This window comes from Callithrix jacchus, chromosome 6, assembly GCF_049354715.1.
Source record: "Callithrix jacchus isolate 240 chromosome 6, calJac240_pri, whole genome shotgun sequence".
Lineage (NCBI taxonomy): Eukaryota > Metazoa > Chordata > Mammalia > Primates > Cebidae > Callithrix > Callithrix jacchus.
In genome coordinates, this window is record NC_133507.1 from 55,977,068 (window position 1) to 55,999,294 (window position 22,227).

Consider the following 22,227-nt stretch of genomic DNA (forward strand, 5'->3'; position numbering starts at 1 on the left):
TTACCCAGCTTCTATTCAAGATGGAGTTGCTTAAGGCCCAAGATCTCAAGAAGTGAAGGGCCCCATAAATGCAATGTTTTTTTCACAGTGGCATATATCCTAAAGGCCCTTCAGTGGTCAAGAGATTTCTGGGACCTGGTGTCAGTGGTGTGTGAACCAGAGCAACTCCACCTTGAATAGGAGCTGGGTAAATGAGGCTGAGACCTACTGGGCTGCATTCCCAGATGGTTACGGCATTCTAATTAACAGAATAAGATAGGAGGTCAGCACAAGATACAGATCATAAAGACCTTGCTGATAAAACAGCTTGCAGTAAAAAAGCCAGCCAAAACCCACCAAAATCAAGATGGCCACAAGAGTGACCTCTGGTTGAGGACACTCAACTGCTCTACTCACTGCTATCTCCCAGCAGCGCCACCACCGTTTACAAATGCCATGGCAACGTCAGGATATTACCTTATATGGTCTAAAAAGGGGAGATATTAATAATCCACCCCTTGTTTAGCATATAATTGAGAAATAACCATAAAAATGGGCAACAGGCAGGCCTTAGGACTGCTCTGTCTATGGAGTAGCCATTTTTTAATTCCTTTACTTCTTAATAAACTTGCTTTTGCTTTGCAGTGCAGATTCATCCTGAATTCTTTCTTGCATGAGATCCAAGAACCCTGTCTTGGGGTCTGGATTGGGACCCCTTTCCTGTAAAACTGGGACTGGCTATTTCCTCACTGACCACTGCTGAGGATCCTAGAGATTGCCCCCAGAACCCTCTATCACCTGCCTTCCTCTAGCAAGTGCTCAATGCCATCACCCTGGCCTCAGTGCATCACACACCTCTGAGTCACTGCTGTCGGGGAGAGCAGTGGCATCAGTCCAGTGGCCACCATTCCCAAGAAACAACTGTCAGCAGCGGGACTGTTCTGCCTGCTTCTGTGCTGAATGCTCTCTATACCTTCCATTAACTTTCATAGTTACCTGTTTCCCGTGCCAGATACCCTTTGTGCCCTCCCTGAAATGAGGTGTCAGTGAGAACTTGGCCCATGATCTGCCTTTTTCAACTTAAGGATCAAACAAGCAGAAAGCTGAAGGCCCCCATGAGCTAAGAGGTGCTTGTGGTTAGGAGTTCATGCCTGCAGATTTCACCAATAAGAAGCATCAAACATTTTTCTGTCCTTGAGGGAAGTTGTGAAGTTTGACTTTGGAGCCTCCCATAGCACCTTCCCACTGTGGGGCCTCTTGTCTAGCCCTTCCTTCTCTGTTAGGTGGTCAACTGCCTTTTGATGCTCCCAAAGAAGAGAAAAGTCTGACAAAGCATAAAGCCTCGCACAGAGCTTGTACTCAAGAAGGCTGGGTTAGCTGGATAAATTTATTCAAATGAAGTGTTAGTGAATGCACACGTTAGCCTTGAAAATATTTGTAATCTTTCTAAAGTATCCAAACCCAAGAGTAGTAACAGTAATAGTAAAAATTCAGGGCATATGGTAACTAAATGGAGGGAATCTTTTTGGCTTAGCTGGAGGAGGGAAGATAGGAAAGTAGAACGTGTGAATCGCTTGTTCAAAAGCAGATTTCCATTCAGTGGGTCTGAAGATGTGGCCTCTCTGCACTTCTAACAAACTCTCAGGTGATGTCCATGATGCAGGTCCACCGACCTGCTTTGAGTAGCAAGAACCAGAGTGCTGTCATGACATACCACGTTGGCGATGACCTATTTGTTGATCCACTTCTCAGGGCCACAACAGAAACAGACATGCTTCTGGCCAATCTCTAAACTCAAATGAGTTCTCCAATTTGCTCCTCCTCAGGAAGCCAAAGTGAGTAATAAATTGTTAAGATTGGGTTGTGGGGAGAATCTTCTTGCAGATTAGACTTTTCAGTTGTTTCAGGAATCCTCTACCTGTTTGAGATACTCCAAATTACTGTGCATGTGGCATGAAAAAATGGCCTCCTCTCTGGATAGTTCGGTGTTAGAAGTCTGAAGGGACTCAGATCAGAATCTTCGAGTTTAGGTCAGAAACTCTGTGTTGCAGATTTCTCAGAAAATAGTCTCTGAAATGGAGATCAGCAAGCAGGATCTTTAATACGGAGTGCTCTTGGGACCAACAACTGCAGTGGGAGGGGAAGAAGTGGGATTGGGCAGGAGACACTGAGCTGTGATCCAGGCTCAGTGTCTTAAGAAAGTCCTTAGTGGCCAGAAGCCCTGAAGATAAATGGCCCTTTAGAGTTGTTCCAACTGTAGCCAGGGAGCCAGACCCTTCTACCTTTGTGTTGATCAGTCATTGGATACAGGTTGACCTTGGAAAGGGCATGACCTTGGGCAAGGCAGCCTTCTTCTGCAGAGGACTGACAATTGGAGCTACCTAGTAGCTAGGAAAATAAGTTCTTTATTCCTAAAGGGGAGATTTGGATATTGCATAACAAACTACCCTTCAGGGGCTCCCAAGGATCTAAAGAAATACTTCACCTGGTTTTCAGAGCTAGAAACCTGTAATAGATATTATCAATTTTTTTTTAAATGAAAGCAAGTTTATTAAGAAAGTAAAGGAGGCCGGGCGCGGTGGCTCATGCCTATAATCCCAGCACTTTGGGGGGCTGAGGTGGGTGGATCACGAGGTCAAGAGATCAAGACCATCCTGGTCAACGAGGTGAAACCCCGTCTCCACTAAAAATACAAAAATTAGCTGGGCATGGTGGCACGCGCCTGTAGTCCCAGCTACTCGGGAGGCTGAGGCAAGAGAATTCCTTGAACCCACGAGGCGGAGGTTGCGTTGAGCTGAGATCGCACCGTTGCACTCCAGCCTGGGTAACGAGCAAAACTCCATCTCAAAAAAATAAAAATAAAAAAGAAAGTAAAGGAATAAAGAATGGCCACCCCTTAGGGCTGCTGGTTGCCTATTTTTTATGGCTATTTCTTGATTTCATGCTAAACAAGCGGTGAATTATTCATGCCTCCCCTTTTCAGACCATATAGGGTAATTTTCTGACATTGCCATGGCATTTGTAAACTGCCATAGTGCTGGTGGAAATGTAGCACTGAGGACAACCAGAGATCACTCTTGTTGCCATCTTGGTTTTGGTGGGCTTTGGATGGCTTCTTTATTGCAAGCTGTTTTATAATCAAGGTATTTATGAAATCTGTCTGGTGTCAACATCCTATCTTATCCAGTGACTTAGAAGGCCTAACCATCTGGGATTTCAGCCAAGCAGGTTTCAGCCTCATTTTACCTAGCCCCTATTCATGGTGGAGGAGCTGTGGCTCAAACACCTCTGATATTTTCCCCCCTCACTTTTATAAGAGAATCCTTAATCCTAAGGGTTGCAGAGGAATAAAGATCTATCTTCTGCAACTTCTTCATGATGAATGGGGGTGATGATATTCCTGCCTAACTATTAGGGTCTCCTGTAATTAGGGTGGAGAGGAGCTCAGCCAGAAAGCATCAATCACTATGGTGAGGGCCACTCACAGTTCTTGAGTTCCAAAAGAAGGTGGTATCTGCAAGATTAATACATATTCAATTTAAGGATCATTTAGGTGAGCTCATTCTGCATTGCTACACCAAAAGTACAATAGCAATTTCTTCTACAACAGTAAAGCAAAATTAATAAAATTATTCCAAGAAATAAGAAGGCTTTCCCTGAACTGGGAAATTATTGGAAAGCAAGCTGCTATGGGATTGCTAGTAGGTTCCAATATGTGTCCAGAATTAGAATATTGATCCAGATTTTTACATTACCCATCCCTCCTGTTTCTTCTAAGCTGCTGCAGTCAGAGATCACTGATTGGTTTACAGGAATAATCAGTTCATCTAAATTGTAGGAAAAAAAACTTTAAAACAACAGATAAGACTAACATTTAATAACAGGTATACCATAGTTTTTGAAACATAATTTTTTTCCTCTCTCCAGTTTCCCATTTTTACTAAAGACAAGTCATGGTAAGACCAATTTGCAAAAGGAAGCCTTAGTCCTACACTTGACTTGATTCTTTGTATAAAGTGCAGCAAGAATAATTATTTTTCACATAAGCTCTTTTCAAATTGGCTTTGATGGAACTCTGTTCCTTAGAACAGAATCTGAGATAAGACTATTTAAAGCTGAGCCCTGCCATGAATTTGCACCCTCAAATACCTGTGAGTTGAATGAATTCCTCTCCTCTTGAGGTCCCAAGATAACTTGGGGCTCCTGGGCCTGTCATAAAATGACATTCTTTAGTTACCATTGGTCAGGAACCTTGTACAGAGACTGTGTAGACAAGGTATGGGGCCAGTTTTCCCAAGGGGCTATTATTGGCTTTAGAAGTCAAGTTTGATCCCTTAAAGGAAACACATTATTCCAATCAAAGCCTTGGTAAAATAACCAGTTTCTCCAGTTGTGTCCCGTGGCAAAAGAAAACAGATTATTGCACTTATGCAAAAAACTATATTGCCATAAGTTAAGAATACTCACAAATAGTTTCCAAATTCTAGAGAAATCAGGTAGAGAGAAACAAATATGCTCTAAATGTTCACAGGAGTCTAATTTACTCAAGTATTAAAAGTTGCAAATAGCTCAAAAGAAAAGTTTCCTTGACTCTGAAAAATAAAACAAACAATCAGCAATGTTTTAAGCAAAGTTAAAAAGATTACTTTACTCCTCTATTCATTCAGTCCATGCAGTTTATTCCTGTTCTCTTTGATATTTATAAACATTCCAGCTCTCCCTGAGAGTTCTGAAAGTTTTGTCCCTATTCTAATGTCACAATCTCCAAAGAAACCTGTATTTAAGAGCATCTGTCAAATTCCTGTACCTGATTATAGACTACATTTTGAAGAAGATTAAAATAAGACAATTTTTGTGGATAATAAAAATTAGAAATTTATCCATATGAAAAAGTAGAAATTTATCCATATGACTTTCTATTGTATTAACAGAAGCAAAGGCACTAAATAAGTTTATTTAGGGCAGTCACTATTTTTTTTTTTTTTTTTTGAGATGGAGTTTCGCTCTTCTTACCCAGGCTGGAGTGCAATGGCACGATCTTGGCTCACCGCAACCTCTGCCTCCTGGGTTCAGGCAATTCTCCTGCCTCAGCCTCCTGAGTAACTGGGATTACAGGCACGCACCACTGTGCCCAGCTAATTTTTTGTATTTTTAGTAGAGACAGGGTTTCACCATGTTGACCAGGATGGTCTCGATCTCTTGACCTTGTGATTCACCCGCCTCGGCCTCCCAAAGTGCTGGGATTACAGGCGTGAGCCACCACACCTGGCCGGGCAGTCACTATTAAAATAACAATTGATAACAAAATTTGGTTACTTCTGTGGCATACAAAATTTTACACAACAATTATCATTATTAATAACATGCACACCATGTCATATTAGGATTATAGGATTTTCCATAATTTTAGAACACATACCAATAACATATTTATACAAATATAGCCCAAAGAAAGCCAAACACCATTTTACATTTGACAATGCTTCCTGTATGATTTGAATATCAAATAAGCCAAATTTCACCTTTATATTAGTGTACTATTAATAATCTAATTTTTAATAAAATCTTATAGACAAATCTATTTAATTTAATCAGTATGACCATAAGGTAAGCTTTTCACAAACCTTCTATACTTTGACAATTTTTGTTAAAGAGCAGAGCAGTGCACTAAGTAAAACCTGTTGTGCTGTTAATGTTCAGTTCACTGAAAAACTGAATAATACCTCTACCACTTTACCTTTAGCCAATACATTCATATAGAAGAGTAAACATATTTTTTTACAAGAGTAACCCTTCACAAGCCCTTTTCAATTTAAACCTTTAGCTTTTTCCTAACTTAAAACAATCCTTTGACCCTCTAAACTTCAGAAAGAAATCCACATTCCCATGACTTCTTATAATCTTTTACCAAAAACAGACTTCAATGTCCCTATACAGATTGCATGTAGAACTGTTTTTATTTCCCAAAGATTACTAATGTCACTTGAGCTAAAGGGCATTATACTTTTTAGTTTTCTGACAAAATATTTGATTTAAGCAATATTATTTTAAAACCAATTAAAGTCTTTTTATATCACATACACACACAACACATACACAGAGAGACAGAAGATAAAGGACTCATTCTCTAAGCCAGGAATTGAACCCTGAACCCGGGCCACCATTGTCATGGCAGAGACCAAGAGAAAGTACGGTCACATAATTAGAAGGTCAAGGTCCCAAGGACATGATTAATCAATTTGCTGAGCTGTCTTGAATAGTGGGCTTATGGGATGCTAAGCCCATGCTGTATCTTAGTACATGGGTCCTAAGCCCATGTACTCCTGTTCATGACAGAACAATACAGAAAAACACACAAAGCACACCAAATTCACTGCAGTTTATGACTAGCCTCACAAATCCTTTTTCCATTAGTCAAACTTTACAGAGGAGATAGTGATTTTTACCGTTCATTCAACCAGTTTGCAAAGAGACAGGAGAGAGCAACCCAGAAGTCTGACTAGTAAGAAATTTGGTAAGAAATTCTTACCCTTTGGTTGGCATGCCAAGTTTCTGGGTTCCCATTCCCTGAGCGGCCCTAGTGACCCAGCTGGCTGCACCACAGCTCTGGGGGTCAAGCTGCAACACAAAGGAAAATTTTCTCTTTCCATTCTGCCATGTATGTGATAAAACATGGACATTAGCCACCCTGCTTAGTACCCAATATTAAACTGTTAAGGCTCAAACTTGCCCCTGGTTGGGACCTGTCTTTGTTAATCCAACCTCTGACCAGGAGTTTCAAATTTGAGGTTTCTGGGCAAGATGATTGCCCTGATTAACAGAAAAGATAGGAAAGAGAAAGAGAGAGAAAAGCATTGCCTGTGGCAGGGTGGGGAAGGCAAGCAGCTCACCAAGGCCAGAGAAAGGGCCACCCATCCCAGCAATACTGAAAAGTTCAGGCAGTCACTTGTCAGTCACAAAGGGGTCTTTTCCAGCAGTCACATCAGCTCTCAAGTTTTCCTTTGGGGAGAAAAAAAGCTCTCCATGTCCCATGATCCTGTACATGCCTAATCCTGTCACCCCAAACTGTCAGCAAAGAGTTCAGGGAAGATTAATCCAACGAGAATAGCAGTTTACATTCTATAGTGTCAAACCCATTCTTAACTGAGAGGTACTTTACAAAGAGGGGCATCTAACCCCCTAAATCTTAGGAATCTAACCTTCCTAAGTTGAGCCTTAAACCCAAGTTTGGTCAAGTGTCATTGCCTTTTGTTAAGAGGGCCCTTTAACCCACTCTGTCTCAGGAGAATCTCAAACCTTCCTAAGTTGGGCCTCTAACCCAATCCCATCCTTTACTGGATAAATTCACCCCACTTCCCACTTACCCAGGTTGGCCAATTGGTGCACACAGATGATTTTCCTTTGGGTTCGGGGGTCTTCTCAGTATCATCCCTTTGGGGTTCACCAGAAAGATGTTACCAGACCCCACCACTTCCCAAAGTTAGCCTTCAGCTCAGGGGTTTTCTCAGTGTTGTCCCTTCCATGGTTGCCAGAAAGATGTTACTGGAAAGGAATCCCAATCCAGACCCCAAGACAGGGTTCTTGAATCTCTCACAAGAAAGAATTCCAGGCTAATTCATATAGTAAAGTGAAAGCAACTTTATTAAGAAAGTAAAGGAATAAAGAATGGCTACTCCAGAGGCAGGGCAGCCAGACATCATCAATTTTGAACAGCAAATGATCACTCCTCTCCTTCCTTGCTTCCAAAATCTCCATTTTACTCACCCTTTGCCAAGCATCTGAGTGCTTCAGGGAGCAGAGAGGCAGGCTTTCACCTGCCATCCATGGTGGTCTCATTCTCCTGATAGTGGTGGCTTGGACATGGTAAAAGGACACAATTCTGGCCAGTGAAACTTGAGGGGAAGTCTGCTATGAGTTTCTAAGAATGCTTTTCACACTCTTAAGAATATAAGAGAATGTTTCTCCTCCTGTCTCTTCCTTTGATCAGGGTCATTATGTCTACATGTGATGGCTGGAACTACAGCAGCCATCCTACAATCATGAAGTAATACACCTAAAGACAAAAACCATAAAACATAAAGCCAGAAAGAACCTGAATCTTTGATGGTTTCACTGAGCCACTGAACCCTGGAACTGCTTTTTCTGAACATCTCATCATGTAAAATAATAAATATCCTTACATTTTAACCATTCAATTTTTTATTATATGAAACTGCAGCATCATAACAAATTCAATACACAATCAGTCTTAGTAAATGAATAACGGAATGAACTGATGCCAAAGAGCTAAACCACATAATGAGACACAGAATGGCACAGACACTTTCATTTTATAGTTCCATTTTGTTCTATGGGGATTTGGAGCAAAGAGCTATACAGGAAGAAAAAGAAACTGTAAGAACACTTGAACTTAGGACAAAGGGAATCTGGTTATTTATAGTAGGGATGGCTTTTGAACGTCCTTACAAAGACACATGAAAAAGTATGCCCAAACTGCAGTCTGGCTGCTCTGGTTGGGGTGGGGGTGCTGATGGAAGATATGAATCACACCTCAAGAAAGCAGACCAGCAATAAAACCTCATCTGGTAGTGATGCCCACTTACTGTGGATTGTATCTTAGAAACTGTCCCCGATTTGACAGTTACAGCCCTCATGCCAGTTACACTGTCTATAATTAAACAGGATGCCTTTTCTTGGGTTTGGAGCTTGCAAGAACTCCATCTTTTGATGAATTCACTTTCAAATGAGTGCCATGTCTGATGTATTACAGCGATAGGCTGTACCACACCTGTAATCCATCATAGTAGTTAGTTGTTGCTGGGCTTCTGGGGTAGAGAAACTGAGCCAGATGTTGTTCTGACACATTGGAGCAATGCATCAACCAAGCCTAGGGCTCCGACGATCTATTACCCCAAGATGGTTCTGTCCAGAATAGAGATAATCCTGGGGCACATGGAGCATCATGCAGGCTTGACAGGGACCTACTCAGGGCTAAGAAAGACTTTTCTAACACTGAGTGGTTAGAATAGATATTGGTTTTCCAGACCCAGTTCAGCAGGTTTAATAAAGGGGTATAGAAGCATGCACATGTATTTCTGTTATTGATCAAAGTCAGGACATCAATTTCTTAGTAATGTATTTCTGAAAAATCAAATCCATCCCCAACCGCATTTTCTGTATCTTAATCTTTACTGTTGATGACTAGAATTGTCTTTACACAAATCTTTCAAGTCAGCAAATGACAGGCTGCTAGCCCATCATCAGGGCCCCCAGTTGAGTATGTGTAAATAAGAACTGTTTAAATATTGACTGCTGAGAATTTGCTGAAGTCATGTACTTCCAGTTTGCTTTTTGTTCCTCAAGTGAACCCTTTCACTAGTGTCTACATTGCCTTGGCATACAAGAGCTTAAATGAAGTTACCCAAAGCACTGACATAAGATACATAGGAAAGTGTAACTATCTCTCATTCATGCTCCCTCACTTATCCAGCCTTACCAGTACTTATGTGTCTGAAGAGGGAATTGACCCAGAAAATAAGAAGATTTGAAAATGAAATATGAAAACAGTACTTAACTCTCAGATATTGTCTACTTCATTTATCAAGAGATCCGTGTTTATAAGCAATTCTACAGTTTCTCCAGCATTTTATTTTGAGATAGAGTTTCACTCTTGTTGCCCAGGCTGAAGTGCAATGGCAGGATCGCGGCTCACTGCAACCTCCAAGTTTCTCCAGCATCTTTAAGAAACCGCAAGAGATTCTCCTGCCTCCAGAGTATCTGGGATTACAGGCATGGGCCACCACCATGCCTGGCTAATTTTTGTATTTTTAATAGAGATGGGGTTTCTCCATGTTGATCAGGCTGATCTTGAACTCCCAACCTCAGATGATCTGCCCACCTTGCCTCTCAAAGTAATTACAGGCATGAGCCACTGCACCCTGCCTTTTTTTTTTTCCTTTTGAGACAGAGTTTCGCTCTTGTTGCCCAGGATGGAGTGCAATGGCATGATTTTGGCTCACCACAACCTCTGAGTTTCTCCAGCGTCTTTAAGAAGCCACAAATGGAGTGAAACCATTTCTCTGGCTGTGACTCCAATGGCACGAAATAGACCCTTTTGTACTTAAATCTCCCCATCTGCAACACAAGAAATTATTCACAGCTGCAGTGAACAAAAAGATGGGACTTCCCTAGGATTGTGGGGGTGGGGGGTGGGGGGGCAGCACAGGCGATCAAATTTTTTGGTGATGTCACAATCCTATCTATCTTAACGAAATTTTGCATAAATAGAGGAGTTAGTCAAATAGTACAGAAAAGTTTGATTCAGGAATCCTTCATTCTTTGCTACACTCTGTATGGCCAAAAAAATAATCATGATTAATTTTCCATAAATAAAACATCCCCAAATAAAATTGTTGGCACTTCAATGAAATTAAAATGGTTGTCAGCAATTTCATATTAGGCTCATTCTTCCTGTCCCTGCCAGTTGAATTAAGATCACCCTTTTTATGTAGGCACAGAATGATCACTCTTCTTACTTTTCCATCATGAAATGAGCATGGGATTTCAGAGGCATTTATCTTTAGGAAAGCAATGAAGGCTTTATCTAGATATGGATACAGCAGGGAGGGTGACCAATTTGTCCCACTTTGCTTGAGAGTTTCCTAGTTTTAGCAGCACAGTCTCTTGTCCTGGAAATCCCTCAGTCCTGGGCAAAGTAGGACAACTAGGACATTCGGTCACCCTAGCAGTAGGTCCTTAAGAACTCACACTTGGGGGCAGTGTAACTAAGCCAAAAACCAGGCCATTCTGTCTAACCCTAGACTTCTATTCCCTCCTGTGCAAATAGAAATAAAATGCTATGTGGTGAAAGATACAGTTGGAACTAGGTTAAGCAATGGGTTTGTAATAGGTGCACCTCCTCACAAAGGGCCTTCACATGGGGTCCAAGAGAGTAAAGAAAGGGATGTAACATTTATTAAGCAGCTATTTTAGTCACTTTACCTATCACATTCATATAATTCTTATTACCCCCAGAGGAAGTGCTATCAATAATATGTTTTACAAAGCGGATTACTGAGACTCAGAGAGGTTAAGCAACCTTCCTATGGTCATATAAGTAGTGAGTGAGAGGTAAATTAGAGATTTCAGCAAAGGCCTTCCTACTCCTTAGCACAGCCTTGGAAGTAGACAGAACCCAGTCACTCACACCTGTAATCTCAACATTTTGGGAGCTGAGGAAGGAGGATCGCTTGAGACCAGGAGTTTGAGACCAGCCTAGGCAACATGAGGAGCCCCCATCTCTACAAAAAATGAAAAATTAGCCAGGCATGGTGGCACACTCCTGTAGTCCCAGCTACTAAGGAGGCTGAAGCACGAGAATCACTTGAGACCAGGAGGTTGAAGCTGCAGTGAGCTATGATCAGACCACGGCACTCCAGCCTGGGCAACAGAAGGAGACCCTGCCTTAAAACAAAAGCAAACAAACAAAAAAGGAGAAGACACACAGTGCAATTACAGAAGGAGACTACGCGACTGCATGTAACTCTCTCCTCATAAAGTGTGTTTCCTTCATCCAGAATATGTTAATAGGATTCAGTTAAAAGACAACAGTTCCCTGTAAGAAACTTTTTCCTTGTAGGGAATTTGAAGGTGTTGAAAGTATTATAAGGTAACATTTTTCTTGTTGGCTAATCTTATAGATGTTAAATGACAACCAGCTGAAAGCAGGATGCTGGGGAGGAGCCTCCTGTGGATGGAGTGTTGAAATGCAAGCAAAGGGCATCAAAGATAGATGAAACCAATACTGAATGCTCTTCTTCTGTTATGTAATCAAAGGCACCGATTAGGACCTTGGAACAGACTTCTGGTTATTTTAGGTTGGTGCAAAAGTAATTGCGGTTTTTGCCATTACTTTCCATGACAGTTCCTGCAATGACATTTGCACCAACCTTAGTTCTGGACCCAACCTCTGAGTGGCCTTGGCAGCCTGGGTTCCTCAACCACAACCTGAGGGAGTTGGGCCAAACAATAGCTCCGAGCACTCTCTTCCAGTTTAAAGCTGTAGACTTGTAGAGCAATGTGGTAGGTTTCTCAGAGGCCAATATTCTAGTTCTCACCTTGACCTTAAAAGTTGGCAGGATACACGCAGCCTCCTTATTAACCCCAGAAGCAGTAGAGTGACAAGAGTAGGAAGAACATGTGGTTTGGAGTCAGATCTGGGTTCAGATCTTCGCTCTGCCATTTCAAACTGCAACTTTGGGCAAGTTTCCTGACCTCTTTTTTAAAATCACATTGCACTCACCTATAAGATAGCAATGAACCAACAAACTGGTAGTTTTGTTGGGAGCGTGAAATGAAGAAGCCCATGCATAACCCAGATGGTGATGCACAAGGCCCTGCAGCCATTTCACGATGAAATGCCCCTCACATAGCACTTCCCAGTTATTTCCAGCAGAGCCTCGACGGCAGCCTCAACTAACTACAGAAACAGGCCCCAGATGGCCCTTCACCTTGGCTTCCCTGTGTGGTCTCCACAATGGTGTCCCACTTGCCCTTCACTGTGCTGTCAGGGTCAATGGCTATTACCGATCCTTCTAATCCTCCCACTCTAATGACAGGGGAAGGGAAATTGTCCCTTGGCCACACTTGACCTTTCCTAGCTCCATCAATTTCCTTTCCATGGTTAGAACACAGTTCAAGAGACCAGAAGAACTTGTCTCCTGCATAAAAGTACTGGAGATTGCCCCTCCCACACAAAAAAATACTGGAGATCCCATCTCAAGTAAAAATTACCTTCAGTTTAATACTAACCATTCCACTAGAGTCATCAGATTCCTAGAAACAGGAAGTAGAACGGTGGTTGCCAGGAATTATGGGGAGAGGAGAATGGGGAGTTGTTACATGTAGTGGATACCAAGTTTTAGTTTGGGAAGAAACCAAAGCGTTCTGGAGGAGGATGGTAGTAATGACTGCACAGTAACATGAGTGTATTTCATGCCATTGAACTGCATACTTAAATATAGGTGAAATGGTAAATTTTATGTTATGTATATTTTACAAAAAAACAAAAACAAAAAAATTAACCTATCATAGAAAGACCATGGGTGTTTCCTGAGATTCACTCCCAGATTTCATTACAATGAGCAGCCGGGCCAAGTCTGAACCCTGAGGGAGAAGTATAGAAGGAAGCAAAGAACACAGTTCTGGCTCTGGAGGAGCTTAAAATCTGATGCAGAGAGCTCACTTGCTTGTAAAATAGTGAAGAGAGTCCATGCAGGGAAAGCTGAGCCCATGCCCCAAGATTGTGTGGTGTTCCAGCATTGCACTCCGACCTAGCGGCCGTCTCGTGTGGGTTTCATGGGAAAATGGTTTCTCCATCACAGCACAAAGAGGCCCATGGTGCTTCCTTATGATTCTGTTCAGGAAACAATACAGAAAATTAGTCAACTATTAATTAATCATGAGGTTAAGGCACTGGCATCAAACTGCCTGGGTTAAAATGCTAGCTGTGTGATCTGGAGCTGTTAATTTAATCTCTCTGTGCCTTGGTTTTCCCATGTTTGAAATGGGTAAAATAAGTAATAGCATCTACCTCTATGATCCTTGCATGAAGCAGGGGAAGTGACCAGGTCTCACTTAGCACTTAATAAGTACTCAATAAATGTCATTGGGTATTATTCCTGGCTGTGCCACCATATCCCATTCCAAGTGAAGATAAAATGAAACTTGAAGTTTAAGGTTATATGTCTGCCTTCTTAAGTTTCTTTTTTTCTCTTGGACTGTCAAACTTTCTCCCTGAACAGTGGTTTTTCCAGACTCACCAATCAAAAGACTTTACACTCTTCATGATTACTTTGAAAATTTCCTTAGAAAATCTCTTTTTATCTATCCAAAGAAATTTTGACACACAAAGAGTAACATTAATATGCAAATTCACGTACAGTAAAATTCATTTTGGTGCCTCCGAGGCAGTATTTTTATAAATACAGAAACATAATTATGCATCCTCTAGAGGACTAAAAATAATTATACAAATTTACAACAAAGCCCAAGGCTGTGTTTCCTTTTAACTGACTGTTTTTAATATCATTTAAATCTTGTTAGAACTTAATTACCAAATCTCTCTTGCAATAATTCAGGTGGAAGATTTGAAGTCTAAACTTGCCATTCAGAAAACAGAACCTCATCAGACAAACAAAGACACTGAGGCACTGATTGCCCGAGTAGGACAACAGAAGAAACTCTGTCAAGATGGAGCCATGTTGGGCACTGAGACAAAGAGACCCTCTGAGAAAAAAAAATTAATATTAATATATGAGCCATGTTAATTATTTTAATCTACAATTTCTTGGAAGCACAAGATTACATATTATTATCATTGTGGATTATAAACCAAATTAACCATTTCTCCCTCTTCTTTCATTTTCCATATTTTCCTTGTCTTTTCAAATTAAGGTCAATATAATTTGGGGGCAACATTTTTTTCATAACAATTTACTCTTTCAAAAGTCTGTCTAGAATGTGTGTGTGTGTTTCATATCTAAAGATCAGCCATGTTAATGTGGAAAAGAACAATGAACAAAGTCAAGAGCTATTGTCCAATATATACTCCATTTTAAAGGCAATAATTTATTGGCACTTAGAGAACATAGGCTCCTTATTATGAAATAAATGGCATAAGAAACTCGAACATTTGACATTTAAACACATTTTCTTTTCTTTCTTTTTTTTTCATTTTTTTGAAACAGGGTCTCACTCTGTTGCCCAGGCTGCAGTGCAGTGGTACAATCACAGTTTACTGCAGCCTCGACCTCCTGGGCTCAATCAATCCTCCTGCTTCAGCCTCCCCAGTAGCTGGAGACAAACGTATTTTCTTTTACCACTAGTTAATATTATTATCTAGGACTTTTATAGCTTCCTGGAAAATTAATTAGTCAGTATATGCTATAAAGAATAATGATTTGTTCATGTGCAGTATCTCTAACATAGGTTGTTGTCCATTGCAGCAAACCCAGACCAATTAACTTTTCAAGGAGCAGTTTCGTATATGAAATGTCTATACAAAATCACAATTCATTCTAGTCACTACAAAATATCAGTCAATTCAGTGAAAAAAATATTCATCAAAATGATTGAGTTATTAAATCTCATTTTTCAACCATGTATTTTGGTTTTGTGTAGGCATATAAATGTACATACATTTGTGCTTATGATACATGGATTTTTCCCATTTCAATAGCTTTAATCCCATGGAAAGATATATAATTCTACAATTATTTATACATAATACTTGATATGCGTGGGGGTAAAAGGCCTTGCTCTTGCTTTTTGTCTTCAACAACTTTAAAAAATACCTCCTTTGGACTGGACTCGGTGGCTCATGCCTCTAACCCCAGCACTTTGGGAGGCTAAGGAGGTGGATCACCTGAGATCAGGAGATAAAGACCAGGCTGGCCAACATGGTGAAACCCCGTCTCTACTAAAAATACAAAAATTAGCCAGGCATGGTGGCAGTCACCTGTAATTCCAGCTACTTGGGAGGCTGAGGCAAGAGAATCACTTGAACCTGGGCGGCAGAGGTTGCAGTGAGTCTAGATAGCACCACTGTACTCCAGCCTGGATGACAGAGTGAAACTTCATCTCAAAAAAATAAAATAAAATAAAATACCTCCTTTGAATGACTCCAAAAGAAGTATCACTTTGACAAAGAGACCTGGAATGAAAGCTCCAATGGAATGGATAGATTTTTCTATTTTAACTCATCTTCTTTTACTGATGTGTGATTTTTTGAAAAGTTCTCCCTCTTATACCATATTCTTCTTTTAATGTAAAATTACATCATTATCCCTGATCAAGCAATATTTAAGCCATTTATGATTTGGAGAATTCCAATCTTGCAATGCTTAAATTTCCAAGTCATGCTCTTGCCTGAAATTTGTAACTGGTCTGACTGGGACCCAAAATAAGTAAATAGAACTGTACAGATTGAATATCTGGAGGAGGGTCTAATGAGCAATAAGCAGAAGCAAAACGACTGGATCAGTCCTCATGGAATCTCTAAGCATTGCATAGAACTAAGTGCAGGATGATCACTGAAGAAATTCAAACACGTAAGTTTCCCCTCTTCTCTTTTTGTTAGTGATGGCAGAGTGTTACTAAAAATCAAAAGACTAAATATATTGCCTTGGCTGCTGAAAATGACAAAACCTGAAAACTCTTTCTGCAGATACTACACATAGGCCCTTATAGCCTGTGACCATCTTTCCTTTTGGCCAGTATCAGAAATCACCCATGATATCTGCCCATTGTACATGTATATTGCATTTGCCAGCTAATGTTTAGTAACAAGGGCTGTTTGTTCTTCTCAAAAATTTGAACTTTCTCCATTTGTGTTTACCTTCACATCCAAACTAGAATAACTCTGCTTGGAGTTAATTCCCCAATTTCATTATGGCCACACTGGGGAAGCGGGGAGGAATCTGTATACAAACCACCAGACAGAAAACAATGGGAACAGGCAGCAATCCAAGAGCTTTGGCATGATTTGCAGGAGGAAACCAGCTCTGATTAATGCTATCAAAATGCTTGTCTTTCCTGTGATTGATATTCCAGCCTCTTGTTACAATTATTGATGCTGGTGACCGCTATTATCAGAGTCTTTTTATAGTTTACTGTTAGGGAGGGAGGTTGCAGGGACTTTACCAGAACGTTTGCACACCTGCCTCAATTTAACCTAAAACCCATTATTTTCAAACAAAACGTATAAACTCAACATAGCAATCATTATTTCCCATATTCTGCTATTAAAACCCTCCTGCTCATGGTAAGTAGTAGACCTGCGGCTGGCCCACTATAGGAATAGTGTGTAAAAGGCAGTGTGGAGGATAGGATGCACCATTAGAAGGTTCTTTGGCATATGAAATCTGGCAAACCAAAGACATCATTTGAAATGGTATTGTATACCCTGGGGCAGTGACATTACAGCAGGCCGAAATTGGCAGGTATTAAGTGTTATGAATTGCTGCTCTTCAGGAGTAAGTGATAAAAACAGACACTAGTATCTAAAAATGAACTTGCCCTGAAGAGCCTCCCCTGGATACCACAAATGTGCCTAGAAACACTATGCATCTCTGTGCATGGGTTTTGTTTGTTTGTTTGTTTATTTTAAAACAGAGTCTTTCTGTCACCCATGCTGGACTGCAGTGGCGGGATCTGGCTGCAATCTCCACCTCTTGGGTTCAGGTGATTCTCCCAACTCAGCCCCTGAGTACAAGGATTTTTTTTTATAAGCTTTATATAAAATGTAAATAGGTTCATTTTTACTCTCAGATTTTCTCATTATTCTGGTTAAAATAATTACCAGCCTAACCTTTGTGTACCTTCTCATTTGAATTAGACTGAACTAACAACTTTTCCTAATTTTCTGCCTCTGATTCCTATAGAGTTTGAATTTTTGGTCTTTCTATCTCCCCAGGGCAATATTTTAAATGATAGAAGCCAGAAAACTATAAAGAGAGAAATAAAGTACATTTTACAAATGCTTTTCCAGAGAAACTCAAATCCTTTTTCTTGTAATATATAAATTTAGTAAGGACATTTTTTAACTGCTATTTTAAAAAGAAGACATTATTAAAAAATAAACCTATATACCTTCCAGAAGACTTATTTTCTCTAAAGGGTTTTTTGTTAAATAGTAGTTAATGTAAGTGCACAGGATTAAGCTCCCTGCTATATAGCCAGGACTTAGAATTGTGCCCAGTATATAGTAGACCTTCAACAATACATAAATGAATTAATGAATGGAACTGGCAGAAATAAGCCTTTGAGGAGGAATGTTCTATAAAAGTTGTTGCCAATTTGAATTGATCCCTGCTGGTAGCCAATTCCTGATGAAAATAGACAAGTGAGGTGTACTTAGTGTAGGTGTCTATCTCTTCCAATATTAGGTATGGTTTTCCCTTTCTCCTTTTTAGTATGAAATTTTTTAACATATAAAAAAGAAGAATTATAGTTCAAAAGATGGCAATCATATTTGCTTTCTCTCTGTGTGTGTACAAATTGATAATAATCTACAAACATCTGACTCTTCACCCCTAAACACTTCAGCATTTAAGCCTGAGAATACTATCCTACATGATCAGACAGTTCTTTAACAAAAATTTAAGAAAACAAAATTAAAGCATAGGATTGTTGGGGAAAGACTGATACAATTAAATAAGAACTGTAAGTTACCAAGTTTTGAGCCCCAGTGTATACAGCAAGGCTGAATGGTGGGCTTCTGATCATTGTTCCCAGTTTCCTGTAAATGGAAATCTGAAGCATCTGTGAAATAATCTTGTCTGATTCCCACCCAAGGCCTCTATTGTATCTGTCATTTAGGCTCATGTGAAGTGCTCTTGCGTACCCATTACTGCTCTCAGTCCTCAAAGCTTCCTTGACCATGGTGCTCATTAGGATTTGAAGGCAATTCTCAGTCTCTGACTGCAATAGCTTCAAGTCCAGGTAAAGGACAGTCTACTTATCAACTGTATTTGTAACATAAGATTTGCTCTAATGCTCTCTACTGGACATCACTGCCAGTTACTTATGGCTAGAAAATACCTCTTTTTTCCCACCGTTACAGGCTTAGAACTTTCCCATCTCTCTCTAGGCATCTCTCTGAATGTGTGTGTTCTGTATTTTGCATGGAAAAGGAACTCCCAGAGTGAGATTTCAGCTGAAATGGATGCTCTATGATGCTGAGTAGAGACATTATCTTTCACATAATGAGCACCTCCAAGCCCAACTCCCCATTCCCTATCTCATTAGAGCAGCCAAGAGTCTTAGAGTTTAACCACTGTTCTCCCTATGTTATCTGAGCTGTATCATATATATGCATGTTCTTAACAACATGGATGTCAGCACAACAAATACGGTTATATCTAATTTGGATAACTCTATATAGACTGGAGCTACTACTTGCATTTTGGCTCAGATATTGATCAATTAAATACCAATTCATTTAAGATCTATGTCCAAGGTTATTTTCTACTACCAATGGAATTGGAGAAATAAATGTTCCTCTATAGGATCCCTCCCTAACTTGTCTGGGAATTTCTCTGGAAAGCGAATGTGGGAAATAGTTGTAGAAAGGTTAAGGGAATGGGACTCTACCTTATTCCAAACATTCACTGAGTGCTTTGCAGACAGTGCCACTGGGAGCTCCGTGTTACCAGCCATGGTCAACCTCACTGTGTTCTTCCACATCACCATCGACGGCGAGCCCATGGGCCATGTCACCTTTGAGCTGTTTGCAGACAAATTTCCAAAGACAGCAGAAAACATTCACGCTCTAAGCACTGGAAAGAAAGAATTTGGTTACAAGGGTTCCCACTTTCACAGAATTATTTTGGGGTTTATGTCTCAGGGTGGTGACTTCACACACCATAATGTCACTGGTGGCAAGTCAAGCCACAGGGAGAAATTTGAAGACAAGAACTTCATCCTGAAGCATACAGGTCCTGGCATCTTGTCCATGGAAAATGCTGGACCCAACACAAACAGTTCCCAGTTTTTCATGTGCACTGCCAAGACTGAGGTGTCTGGATGGCAAGCATGTGGTCTTTGGCAAGGTGAAAGGAGGCATGAATATTGTGGAGGCCATGGAGCACTTTGGGACCAGGAATGGCAAGGCCAGCAAGAAGGTCACCATCGCTGACTGTGGACAACTCAGTTTGACTTGTGTTTTATTTTAACCACCAAACCATTCCTTCTGCAGCTCAGGAGAGCAGACCTCCACCCCATCTGATTCAGTGTCCTAGAATCTTTGAGTGCTCACTGCAATTGCCTTTAGGTTCCATATTTTCCTTGTTCTCTTCCATGCCTAGCTGGATTGCAGAGTTAAGTTTATGATTATGAAATGAAAATTAAATAACAAAAAAAAATCATTCACTGCCAGGCACTACTCTAGGCACTGAAGACAGAAAGATGAATGCTTGTCCCCAAAACTCCATAGTTAGTAGAAAACACTGATTTCTTAAGTGGGTTTACTCCACGTCATTAAGACATTTGTTCTATTTGAAGATGCAAGAAAGTAATGTGAAAGATATTAATTACAATTTTACTCTCTGGCAGCCCTTGGGTTAAATGTTTAGATGCATTATCACCTTATCAGCCTTCAAGTTCACAAAGACCTCAGACACCAGAATCTAAACGGATACACTGTACTGTTTTCTACTTTCTTACATGATAAAAAAGAGACAATTTTGCCTGAAATAAACCCCATGAATTTGAGGTCATGAAGCTTATATTTATACTAATTGACTTTTTCAGTTGGGAACTCTCTACAAGGCAGTAAACTCTTTGCATTTCTCTTCCCACACCTGTCCGAGAAAGGTTGGGCAGTTGGTAATTTGGCCAGATGATAGTGTGGATTTGTGTATGGATACATGTGTGTCTGTGTTTCAGTATGAATCACAGTAATTCTGGTTCGCTTAAAAAGCAAAAAGGTAGTGAATGATCGGCACATTATTTATGTGGAATATTTGTATCCACATATCCCATATGAGGATAGATTTGGGTCAGACAAGACTTTCTCTAGCTGCCCTGACTTTTTACTCCACGCCTTAACTTCCGTGTTCCCACAGGCTATCAGAGAGAGGAACAGGTGGAATACCACACACCCACTGAGAAAAGACCACCTGAGATGCTCATTTTATTGCAGAAAATGATTGTTCACTGAAGACCCTGGAGTTGGTCATGTCAGCTTCTAAAGCTTATCATTAGGCTCTAAGACTAAGCCAAGAATCAAAATAATACAGCCAGTTTTAATTCATGGAACAACTAATGATTTGCTGAAATAAGATCCCATTTCCAGTGCTAAATGCTGCCAGTACAACAGTAATTTCTAGCATAGTGCCTGCCACTTACTTAACATATAAATATGAGAAGGGGCTGGGGGTTGACTAGAAAGATCATTAACCTTGGGGCAGACAAATCAGGGTTCAAATCCTAACTTACTTGTTAGTAGTGTATGACCTTAGACAAATTATCTCATTTCAGTGACCCCAGCTGTGAGGTACTACTATGTTATTCTACTTTATCTGCAGTCCCCCAACATAATCCTGTCCCTCAATAAATACACTTTGACAGAAAAAAATAGATGCTTACTACTGATCGATTGACTGACGATTCAATCAACAATCAAAGATATTATGCTAGTTAACGGTACCTGTAAGAATTCTGGAAGCATCTTTATCATTTCCATATTTGTCCTTACTAATAACCGTATATATAGTACCAAAATCTCTCTTAAGAAGCCAAGAAAGATACAAATATCAACCTGTTTTATACAATTTTTAAATGGATTTGGAGAAGCGATGTCACTTAGTCAAGTTGCTGTAAAGTGATTAACCCTAGAGTGAATAACGAGTTTCTTACTCTGAATCAAAATCCTGGGCTCTCTCCTCAGTCTGTACCAAGACATTGCAGATTCTACTTTCACTTTCTGCTGACTCAAGAAACTTCAAGGAATAGGCTGTGAGAGGTGAAAAGGATTTCAGATGAAGAGCTTGAGGTCTAGAGAGGATGAGTGACCTGGTTTAGGTCACAAGGGAGGTAAGTAAAAGAGTCAGAACTAGGTCCTATCTCCTAACAGCCAGACCAGGGGCCCTTAGGCAAACTCACATGATGAATACAGAGACAGACCCCTTCGCCCTTCATAAGCAATAGAGTCCTACAGCCACAGTGAACAAGCCTTGAAAATGAAAGTAAATGGAAAGAAACAGAAAGAAAGCAACTCGGCCATCCCAACCTTTTGTTGTCAAATGAGCCTTTAGAATCTTCCTGCTCAGTAGACCCTTGACCGAGATGGGACAGACGCAGAAGCCCAGGGCAGCTCTACTTCACTGGCCAACAATTACCATGAAAACTAAAGGCAAGGGTGGTCTGGCCATTTCCTGAAGTTAGTAAAAGGCTCACCCCTTTCTTTCTCCAGGTTTCCCTGAAAATCTCTTTTTTATCAGCAAAACTTTGGTTCATGTTTGTCAACACTTATTAGGATAGTCAGTGGGTGGCGACAAAAAGCAATTCATCCATCTTTGGCCTAGTTGCAGATAAACGTCTCTCAGTCTTTGGCCTACTTGCTGATACATTTCCCTCAACCGTGATGACTATAGCAATATTATAATTAGCTATCATAGAGATTTACTCTACTCTCCGCCACCCTACCCATGGGTGTGACCAGCGTCAGGAGGGTCTTCAATCATCTTG

The 22,227-nt window shown here is 40.4% G+C and overlaps 1 long non-coding RNA gene across 1 annotated transcript in view; it reads right to left on the bottom strand.

The window, feature by feature from the left end:
* Positions 1-8,173: 8,173 nt before the first annotated feature.
* Positions 8,174-22,227, bottom strand: part of LOC128932365 (uncharacterized) — a 50,054-nt gene continuing 36,000 nt past the window's right edge. Inside the window, exons 2-3 of the long non-coding RNA XR_008482117.2 lie at positions 19,132-19,316; positions 8,174-13,393 (exon numbers count right to left, since the gene is read on the bottom strand). This is a non-coding gene — a long non-coding RNA (uncharacterized LOC128932365). The remainder of the gene's footprint in view (positions 13,394-19,131; positions 19,317-22,227) is intronic.